The sequence below is a fragment of the Heptranchias perlo genome, chromosome 4, assembly GCF_035084215.1.
Source record: "Heptranchias perlo isolate sHepPer1 chromosome 4, sHepPer1.hap1, whole genome shotgun sequence".
Lineage (NCBI taxonomy): Eukaryota > Metazoa > Chordata > Chondrichthyes > Hexanchiformes > Hexanchidae > Heptranchias > Heptranchias perlo.
Window position 1 is genome coordinate 95,137,826 of NC_090328.1, and position 10,316 is coordinate 95,148,141.

Here is a 10,316-nt window from a genome sequence, read left to right on the forward strand (position 1 = left end):
CTCTCTCTGTTGATATGAAGGTGACAATTGCACTCAATGTTTATGGCACAGGCTCATCTCAAGCAGCCGTGGGCGATCTCTGTAATATCAGACAGGGGGCCGTCTGGGCGAGTATTCATCAGGTGACTGATGCACTTTACAGGAGAGCTGGGGAATTCATCCAGTTTGGCATCACAGTGAGGCAGTAGCGAGATAGTGTCATCTTTTATTGAGTTGCTGGCTTTCCCTCTGTCCAGCGTGCAATAGATAGCACCCACGATGCTTTGTGAGCTCTCATGGCTCAATCCCTTCAACCTCCTGTACTCAATGTACAGATTGTGCGTGACAACAGACAAAGAATCCTCCACGTCAACACGTGATTTGCTGAAAGTTGGTGTGATCCATTTGTTGACAGGAATTCGGGCCTCCCGACCTCTTTGAGGAAGATAATTGTATGAATGGGTGGCTTTTGGGTACCCCCTGCTCTCATGGATATTGATGCCACTAAGAGTTGCCCGAACAGGAGCAGAGAAGCGCCACAATGAGGCACATGAGTGATCATTGAGAGGGGCGCCGAGGTCTTAAAGGGGCACTTTCACTGCCTAGACAGGTTGGGAGGGATTTTGAGGTTTGCTGTACCTTGTGTGTCCCGTCTAGTTGTAGCCTAGTGTGCCCTGTAGGAAACACAGCAGCCAATTTGCGCACAACATTGTTCTACAACAGTAATGTGATATTGATTAAATCAATTGTTTTTAGTGATGTCGGTTGAGGGATAAATATTGGTCAGGGCTCAGCAGAGAACTCTCCTGCTCTTTGAAATAGTGCCATGGGATCTTTTAGCTCACCTGAAAAGATCATCCTAACATCTCATCTGAAAGACAGCACTTCTGACAGTGCAGCACTCCCGACAGTGCAGCACTCCCTCAGTACTGCTCTGAATTGTTAGCCTAGATTTTGTGCTCAAGTCTCTGGAGTGGGATTCTGAACCCACAACCTGCTGACTCAGAGACGAGAGTGTTACCACTGAGCCATGGCTGACAACAAGGCACATCATCAGTGCACATTTACCTGTAATGCAACAAACTCCAAAGTGAACATGAGCCAACCTACTCTTCCCCTGGGAAGCACCAGTATCAGGCAGGTCAATTCCAGCCGTCGCCATTCCACTGGGCCCTGGTCTGTGTCCCCATGGATCAGCAGACTGGTTGATCTAATGGCAACTCTCAGATCCTGAAATCCCTGAGAGGCAGCAGCCTGCATCGCGGCCGCTAGGGTCTGGAAACCAGTACGCAAGATGCTATCTAACATTCTCTCACTATCATCAGGGCAGCAGTTTGCTCTGCCACACTATCTATTTTCCTGCAATAGAGAAAAGGGTTCTTATATTTTGCCGTAAATGGGAGCAGTAGACTTGCGAGTCACACCTGTCAGGTGCATATCTTCAGAGCCTATACATAGGTGCGATGTTCCTCGAACATCCTTCTTTTCAGACAAGTACTCATGAGTTCTGGGTCGCAAGACTCCGAAGCCATGGGCAACCTTCTCCTCAGCCTCCTTAGGGAAGGCGACACATCCTCACCATCTCCCTGCTCCTCCGGCTCCCTCGTGCTCTTTGAATCACCCAGTGCCACATCCTCACTGACACTGTCTAATTCCCCCAGTGAAAGTATCTGAGGTGACGTGAGGTAGGGAAAAAGCAAGTGACACAGGAGGTGAGATCGAGGAGGTTGTGGCAGAAGAACATGGCACAAGAGGTTGGGACTCATTGGTGGGCTTGGCCTCTTCATATTCTCCATCATCATTATCATCTTCCTCCTCAGCATCATCATCATCATAATCCATGAAGATGATTTTCCTTCTCCTGCTGCTCCTCCTCCTCTTCTTCACCATCATCTTCCTTACTGTCTGCTCCCTGTTGCAATGATGGATCTCCAGGAAGGGAGGGAAGAAGCTAAGTGTGGGTGAGCAGAGACAGAGAAGGCCGTGGAAGCTTGTGGCTGAGTGGTGCTTCACAGGGCTTCGGTGGTGACTGTGTAAGAGTGCACCCACTAACCTGCCACCGGCACTGTCCCACCAATCTCGCTATCAGCCATGGCAAGAGCAGAGTGCCTCCTCAGCAGCTCCAAGACCTGCCCCTCATAGGGGTGATGTTGGGGATGCCCTTTCTTGCCCCCTGCCTCTCGCAGGCATTGCACACAAGTTTCTCCTGTGACACAATTGAGTGAATTAGGTAAAGGCAATTGAGTGATATCTCCTGGTGACATGAATAGTTGATATAAGATGTTAAGGTCGGGGAAGGGGTTTTAGGGTTCCACAGCAGGTAATTGCAGTAAGGGGAGATAGTCACACATACCGTTAGTGTGCCCCCTTAACCAGAGCGCAATGTGAAGGGCGACTTGCACAGCTAATAATTTTAGAGGATGAAGACAGTATTGGTGCTCAAGGAAGTAAAAAGAGAACAGCCGGTGTGTTATCCTGCCTGCCTTTTCAGCTCATTGACCTGGTCTGCAGTCCCGGGGGAGTGAGAGTTGGCATTCAGTGCCAGTGTCATCTCCCTCCACGTGACACAAGAAATACTTTTTTCTGGCTCCCTCCCATGGAGATCCAGCAATCTATCCCTCACTCTCTCTCTTTCTCTGTCTCTCTGTCTGTCTGTCTCTTTCTCTGTCTCTGTCTCTCTCTCTCTCTGGGTATGTCTCTCTCTCTCTCTCTCTGTCTCTTCCTCTCGTTTGTCTGTGTCTGTCTCTCTCTGTCTCTCCTTCTTCCCCTCCCTCTGTCTCTGTCTCTCTTTCTCTGTCTCTCTCGCTCTCTCTTTCTGTCTCTCACTCTGTCTCTATCGCTCTTACTGACTCTCTGTCTCTCTCTCTCACTCTCTGTCTCTGTTACTCCCTGTCTCTCTCTCTCTCTCTGTGTCTCTCCCTCTCGTTTGTCTGTGTCTGTCTCTCTCTGTCTCTCCTTCTGCCCCTCTCTCTGTCTCTGTCTCTCTTTCTCTGTCTCTCTCGCTCTCTCTTTCTGTCTCTCTTTCTGTCTCTCACTCTGTCTCTATCGCTCTCTCTGACTCCCTGTCTCTCTCTCTCTCTGTCCGACTGTCTCTCTCTCTCCTTTGCTGTTTCTCTTGGAGTAGGGTTTGAAGGCGGTCTCACTAAAATTGTGCACTCCTCTTTTCAGCCTGTGCAATGCCCATCTCCCTTTTCCTGCTGTCTCTGCCAAATCCTCCAATTGTAAACAATTTTACAACACCAAGTTATAGTCCAGCAATTTTATTTTAAATTCACAAGCTTTCGGAGATTTTCTCCTTCCTCAGGCAAATGTTTTATAATAAAATAAAATTGTTTTATAAATTTAAAATAAAATAAAATGTTTTATAAATTTAAAATAAAATTGCTGGACTATAACTTGGTGTTGTAAAATTGTTTACAATTGTCAACCCCAGTCCATCACCGGCATCTCCACATCAAATCCTCCAATGCAAGACATTCTTTAATGGTGAGACAAAATGGCACAATAAGCCAATGAGTGCAGCTACCTGACAGTCAGCTGAGCGAGCCCAGCCATATTCCTTACTCACCTGCTGCTCCCACAGCCTGCTGATGCAAACAACGGCTGCATATAGTGACACCACTATTGTAAAATTTACTGTTTGGCTGTAAGTCCTGCCAGCTGTAAGCCCTGCCCTGCCCTGCCTCCAACTCATTGGCTGACACGATGGTGTCAATAGACACTCCAGCAAAGAACAGCCAGACCTGGGTTTTTAAAGGATGATTTTTTTTTAGCCAATCAAAGGCCCGGCCAAGGAAAATTGAGAACATGGCATTGGCAACTAGGCCAGTGTTTAACTCACATTCATGCTCCAATAGAGTGCTGCCAAACCCATACATTGGAGGCCCCAAAGGGCTGACCATGTTTGGAGGAATAAACATTCAAGGATCAATTCCAGGCTTTTCATAAAACCACCAATGATGCTGCTGGTAACCCACAAATAGTGCAACATAAACTTTGAGAATTCATCACCTTTTGGCCAACTTATCCGATCTCTCCAGGTCACATGGCGCTGCCTGCTGTGTTGAGACAGCTGTTCTTATTAGTTGCCTCCAGTTACACCTGTTGTTATGCAGACTCATGCATTAAAAATGAGAAACATTGAGCTAAGTAAGCACCTCAGATAAGATTCCTTACCTCAGATAAGGACTCATTCCTTTGTACATGAATCTGTCTGGCAACTTGAATAAACAATGCATTGTTAAAAACACATCTTGTATTTCAGCATTACTGCTACCTTGGTGTCTGTGTTCATGTGCTCGATAAACTGGAAATTTCATGGGAATTTGCTCAAAAAGCAAAACACTTTTGCTAAGTCTGAACAAAAAAAATACTCATTTTTTTTCTTCAATACTCATAAATCAGGATGAAAAAGCACTAGGGAGAATAACAGACAACTCTAATAAATTAAATGTGCAAGCATCAGCACCCTTTTAATGTCCAAAGCTCCCTGCTCATAGCTCAGATTCCTCCCTCACGAAGTTATCTCTGGATCTATGGTATGCGGAGACTATCCTTACTCCGGCCCTGACTCGCCATCTAGCATGGCATAGGGAAAGACTAAACTCCAGGAATCGGATAATTTGCATAATGCTTAAATAAGCATCCAAATTAGAGACCACTCTACCTGTATTACATTTACAGCTGGCATTTGGAAATATTGAAAGTTGAATTATCCCAGGGTGGTTGAATTATCTCCAGGGTGAAAGTTGAATTATCTCCAGGGTGAAAGTTGAATTATCCCCAGGGTGAAAGTTGAATTATCCCCAGGGTGAAAGTTGAATTATCCCCAAGGTGAAAGTTGAATTATCTCCGGTGAAGGTTGAATTATCTCCGGTGAAGGTTGAATTATTATTAGTGAGATTATTTTTAGACCCAAAGGCTACTTCTTCCATCTCGTTAATCTCACCTGTCTTTTTACAACTTAATCTATCCTCTTTGATTGATAAAGAGGAAGTACAAGAAAGGCTTAATTCTTTTAAAGTAGATAAGTCACCAGGTCTGGATGGGATGCATCCTAGGTTGCTGAGGGAAGTAAGGGTGGAAATTGCGGAGGTACAGGCCATAATCTTCCAATCATCCTTAGATACGGGGGTTGTGCCGGAGGACTGGAAAATTGCAAATGTTACACCCTTGTTCAAAAAAGGGTGTAAGGATAAACCCAGCAACTTCAGGCCAGTCAGTTTAACCTCGGTGGTGGGGACACTTTTAGAAATGATAATCTGGGACAAAATTAACAGTCACTTAGACAAGTGTGGATTAATTAAGGAAAGCTAGCATGGATTTGTTAAAGGCAATCGTGTTTAACTAACCTGATTGAGTTTTTTGATGGGGTAAGAGAGGGTAGATGAGGGCAATATGGTTGATGTTGTGTATATGGACTTCCAAGAGGCATTTGATAAAGTGCCACATGATAGGCTTGTCAGCAAAGTTGAAGTCCATGGAATAAAAGGAGCAGTGGCAGCATGGTTATGAAATTGGCTAAGTCGCAGGAAACAGAGAGTAGTGGTGAACGGTTGTTTCTCGGACTGGAGGAAGGTGTACAGTGGTGTTTCCCAAGAGTCGGTACTAGGGCCACTGCTTTTCCTGATATATATTAATGCCTAGGACTTGGGTGTACAGGGCACAATTTCAAAATTTGGCCGACGATACTAAACTTGGAAATGTAGTGAACAGTGAGGAGGGTAGTGGTAGACTTCAAGAGGACATAGACAGGCTGGCGGTATGGGCAGACATGTGGCAGATGAAATTTAACACAGAGAAGTGCGAAGTGATACATTTTGGTAGGAAGAACGAGGAGAAGCATTTTAAACTAAAGGGTACAATTTATAGGGGATACAGGAACAGAGAGACCTGGGGGTATATGTGCACAAGTTGCAGAATGTGGCAAGGCAGGTTGAGAAAGCAGTTAAAAAAGCATACAGGATCCTGGGCTTTATAAATAGAGGCCTAGAGTACAAAAGTAAGGAAGTTATGGTGATCCTTTATAAAACACTGGTTCAGCCACAACTGGAGTATTGTGTCCAATCCTGGGCACCGCACTTTAGGAAGGATGTGAAGGCCTTAGAGAAGGTGCAGAAAAGCTTTATTGGAAAGGTTCCAGGGATGAGGGACTTCAGTTATGTGGATAGACTGGAGAAGCTGGGGTTGTTCTCCTTAGAGCAGAGACAGTTGAGAGGAGATTTGATAGAAGTGTTCAAAATCATGAGTAGATAGAGAGAAGCTGTTCCCATTGGCAGAAGGGTAGAGAAGCAGAAGACACAGATTTAAGGTAATTGGCAAAAGAACCAAAGGCGACATGAGGAAAATCTTTTTTACGCAGCACGTGGATATGATCTAGAATGTGCAGCCTGAAAGGGTGGTGGATGTGAATTCAATCGTGGCTTTCAAAAGGGAATTGGATAAATACTTGAAGGAAAAAAATTTGCAGGGCTATGGAGAAAGGGCGGTGGAGTGGGACTTACTGGATTGCTCTTGCAGAGAGCCAGCACAGGCTTGGCGGGCGGAATGGCCTCCTCCTGTGCTGTTACCATTCTATGATTCTATGATTCTAGCCTTTCACAGATCTCACACATAGTGGACAAAATGCTAATGCTGGTTATTTATTGGATTGTCCCTCACTGGTCACAGATTTAAACGTGGGTACTGCTAGCTGTATTTGGAAGCTGCAGCCAATCTACTCCTTTGGGTCGAAGGATTGTTAAACCTGCCATTGCCTGTTCAGTGCAGTGCCTTACCCCTGTTGTCCATGGTACATGATTGGGCAAGTGTAAATTTCCTGCAATCATAGGCTGATCTGGAATACTGGACAAGTGTTAATTTCCTGCAATCGCAGGCCGATCTGGAATACTGGACAAGTGTTAATTTCCTGCAATCATAGGCTGATCTGGCTCAACATTCCATTCAATCCAACTAGCCCATGTGAGTGACGCCTGGGGATTTTATTCAAGGATCTGTTTGATTGGCAGCTCTGAGTTGGAGGGACACAGGGCCCAAACTTCTGATTGTTTTTGGCAGAAATGTGGCCTAGTTCTGAAGTCAACGCACACGAAAATTGGGTGCAGTGTAAAATGGGCGCTATGAGCTGTTTCCCGCTACTGGCAGAGACCAATTTCACCCCATTGACTCTTTGACAGTTTGAATCCCTGAAGATGCAAAAGTAATAAGGACTCAGCTGCGGGCAGCCCTGAACTAACTCTCCGCAGTATGATGTCACCCCTTTAATATTCCACCAACTCGCAGTTCCTTGTTTAGTTTCTGCTTTCACTTTCAACTGTTGTGACTGTCTAAAGAGCAATTTTAAATAAGTATTTTACAATTTAAAGTGAGAGCTAAAGGTGGTGAATTCAGTAATCCATTCCTTGAACTCTGTGCCTGAAGTGGTCTGTTCCGATTCTGTGCATTCCTAAATTCCTGTGACTGTAAGAGGTCTCCTCCCATAAATACCTCACAGCAATTAGTGCTTGAAAATGTTTGAAAGTTGCACCATCTGACAAAGTGACACTTTCTTCGAACTTGCCTAAATTCACTTTTCACCAACTAAAAAGCATGACTTGAACTTTACACAGAAGAAATGATTCCCTGCGTAAAATACACATTTGAGGAGTCAGCCAGATGCTTCGAGAACAGGTCCTAAAAAATCAGGCATGATAAGAGAGTATAGATAAAGGCCCAGAGATGGAGAGATGAGCAGATGGTTACACACCAGCTGACATGCTGGTTGTTTGGAGCTGTAAAGGAGCTCAGCTATGGCTAGTTTGTAAGTATAGTTTTCCAATCTATGAAAGAAAGGAAAGAAAGAAAATAAATAAATTTACATAACACCTTTCATGACCTCAGGATGTCCCAAAGTGCTTTACAGCCAATGAAGTACTTTTGAAATGCAGTCACTGTTGTAATGTAGGGAAACGCAGCAGCCATTTTGCGCACAGCAAGGTCCCACGAAGAGCAATGAGATAAATGACCAGATAATCTTTTTTCTTGTTGTTGCTTGAGGGATAAATAATGGGGTTCCTCGCAGTGGAATCAGTTCTGTAATATTAATGTGATGAGATGCTAGACAAATAGATGCCTGGCTCCTTCATCACCAATACAGTGCAGCCCACTCTCACACTCCTACTGTGGTTGGTGTGGTGAAAGCAAACGTATTAGTTCTGCATCAAATAGAGAACATTTCTGGACTTTATTTATTTTCCTATATATATTTTAATATAGGACTTTAGATACACAGGGTGAATACATTTTAAAAATATCTGATCCATCATTTAACTGGTTATAGTACAGCTTTGAAAACAAAAGTAAAGTTGCTTTCTAGCAGAAAGGGCTTGATACAAACAAAAGGAACCTTCCTTTCTATATTTTATACACCAGTCTTAGCCCAAATAAAACCTCTCAGTGTGAACTTTCAACATGATGGGTAACTTTCTCTTTCTTGTGATGAAATTCCACCCATTCATCCTTTTTACATCCTCTCTCTCATTTGTACCATGTTTTGTTTTACTGCTTATTAACCTTTCACTTTTCATACCTAAAACATAAGTCTGCAGGAAAGTATTTCAGCCATAGTAGAAAATAAAACCAGCAGATTAAGCAGCAAGAATGCTATTTCTTTCACAAGTTGTAACATGTTGTGCTGCATCATGAACCCCAGGCCGACTAGGTTAACGTGGCAGATTTATAAACTATATTGAGAAACACAGCACTACAGGAACCTAATTTCGGTGATGACCCTTGAAATGCAGCAAATTCATGAACAAAAGTCAGTGTTATTCTAACACTGCACTTTGAGCTCTCGATCTGGTGTTAGATACCGTGCTTGTTTATTTCAGTTTACACAGAGGAGGTTATAAAAACGTACATGAGTCACAGTGGCTTTCACTGTGCTACGACTGCAGACATATCAGGTTGTATTAAAATCCTAGCAGTTGGGGAAGTTCCAGGATTAGTGCAAGCACTTGTTCCGAATTATTTTGCACGACTAGCCTTGCGAACCACACAACTGAGTTGCTTAGTCTTTGAGTTCTGACCTCCTTGTTCACAGACTAATTTAACACTCAAATGATCAAAGGTCAGGACACAGTGATAAACAAGTATTCTTAATCCATAAACTTCACTTACCTCAGGAAGTCTGATTACAAATTGGTGTGATATACTCCCTCACATATTCTTTCACTTGGCCATTCAGGCACATGACAGCTTTAGAACTACCTATCAGCTCACCTCTAAAATATGGAAGAGCCTCAGGATAAAGTTCATTATTAGCTAAGGCAAACTGTTGGGCTTGAAATATGACACACCCATCATCAGGTGCCCTGTGCATTTTGGGAGTATTTACTTTGTTGTTATGAGCAGCTGATACAAACACGCCCACACTGGCAAGCTGTTAGAGTGCTCCGTACCTGTGTGGGAAGCTTTCTGATAAAAGAATGTTCTGCTTCTATAGAGGAACTTCCTGCTGCAAATTAACTCATGCAGCACATTCTGTTGACGTAGCACAATTAGAAAACTTGTGACTGAGGGGATTATATATAATGTGTTTATCTAAACCTTGCTTAACTTGGGTTGCCAACTAAAAGAAAGACTTGCATTTATATAGCACCTTTCACAATCTCAGGATGTCCCAAAACACTTTTACAGCCATTTAAGTACTTTTGAAGTGTACTCACTGTTGTAATGTAGGAAACAGAGCAACCAATTAGCGCACAGCAAGGTCCCACAAACAATAATGTGATGATGACCAGATAATCTGATTTAGTGATGTTGGTTGATGGATAAATATTGGCCAGGACACCAGGGAGAATTCCCCTGCTCTTCTTTGGATAGTGCTATGGGGTTTTTTATGTCCATCGTAGAGGGTAGACTGGGTCTTGGTTTAACATCTCATCTGAAAGACAGCACCTCTGATAGTGCAGCTCTCCCTCTGGAGTGTCAGCCTAGATTATGTGCTCAAGTCCTGGAGTGGGACTTGAACCCACAACCTCCTGACTCAGAGGCAAGAATGCTACCACTGAGCCACAGCTGACAGCAACTCTCCTGGGATGTCCTGGAGTCTCCCGGAATTAAAGATTAATCTCCCAGGCACTCCACGAGCAACCTGGGAGAAGATCGCAGGAACATTTTCTTCTCTTTTTTCGCTCTAGCCAGGCTCACAACAAACAGCGGGGTTGAAACACGCTCAGGATGCAATGGAGCACTGGTAAAACCACACGATGGATAGAGCAGTTTCTGGAACACAGAGGATTGGGTTATTGCGGCCGCCATTATTGAACAACTGCTGTGCTGGGTAGCCAATGGTGGGA

General features: G+C 44.0%; 1 protein-coding gene across 2 annotated transcripts in view; it reads right to left on the reverse strand.

The window, feature by feature from the left end:
* rassf6 (Ras association domain family member 6) overlaps nt 1-9,278 on the reverse strand; it is a 56,642-nt gene extending 47,364 nt beyond the window's left edge. For both annotated transcript variants that reach the window (XM_067983340.1, XM_067983339.1), the window contains exon 1: nt 9,136-9,278. The gene's annotated coding sequence lies outside the window, so the exon portion shown is untranslated. The remainder of the gene's footprint in view (nt 1-9,135) is intronic.
* Between the last annotated feature and the right edge of the window lie 1,038 nt (nt 9,279-10,316).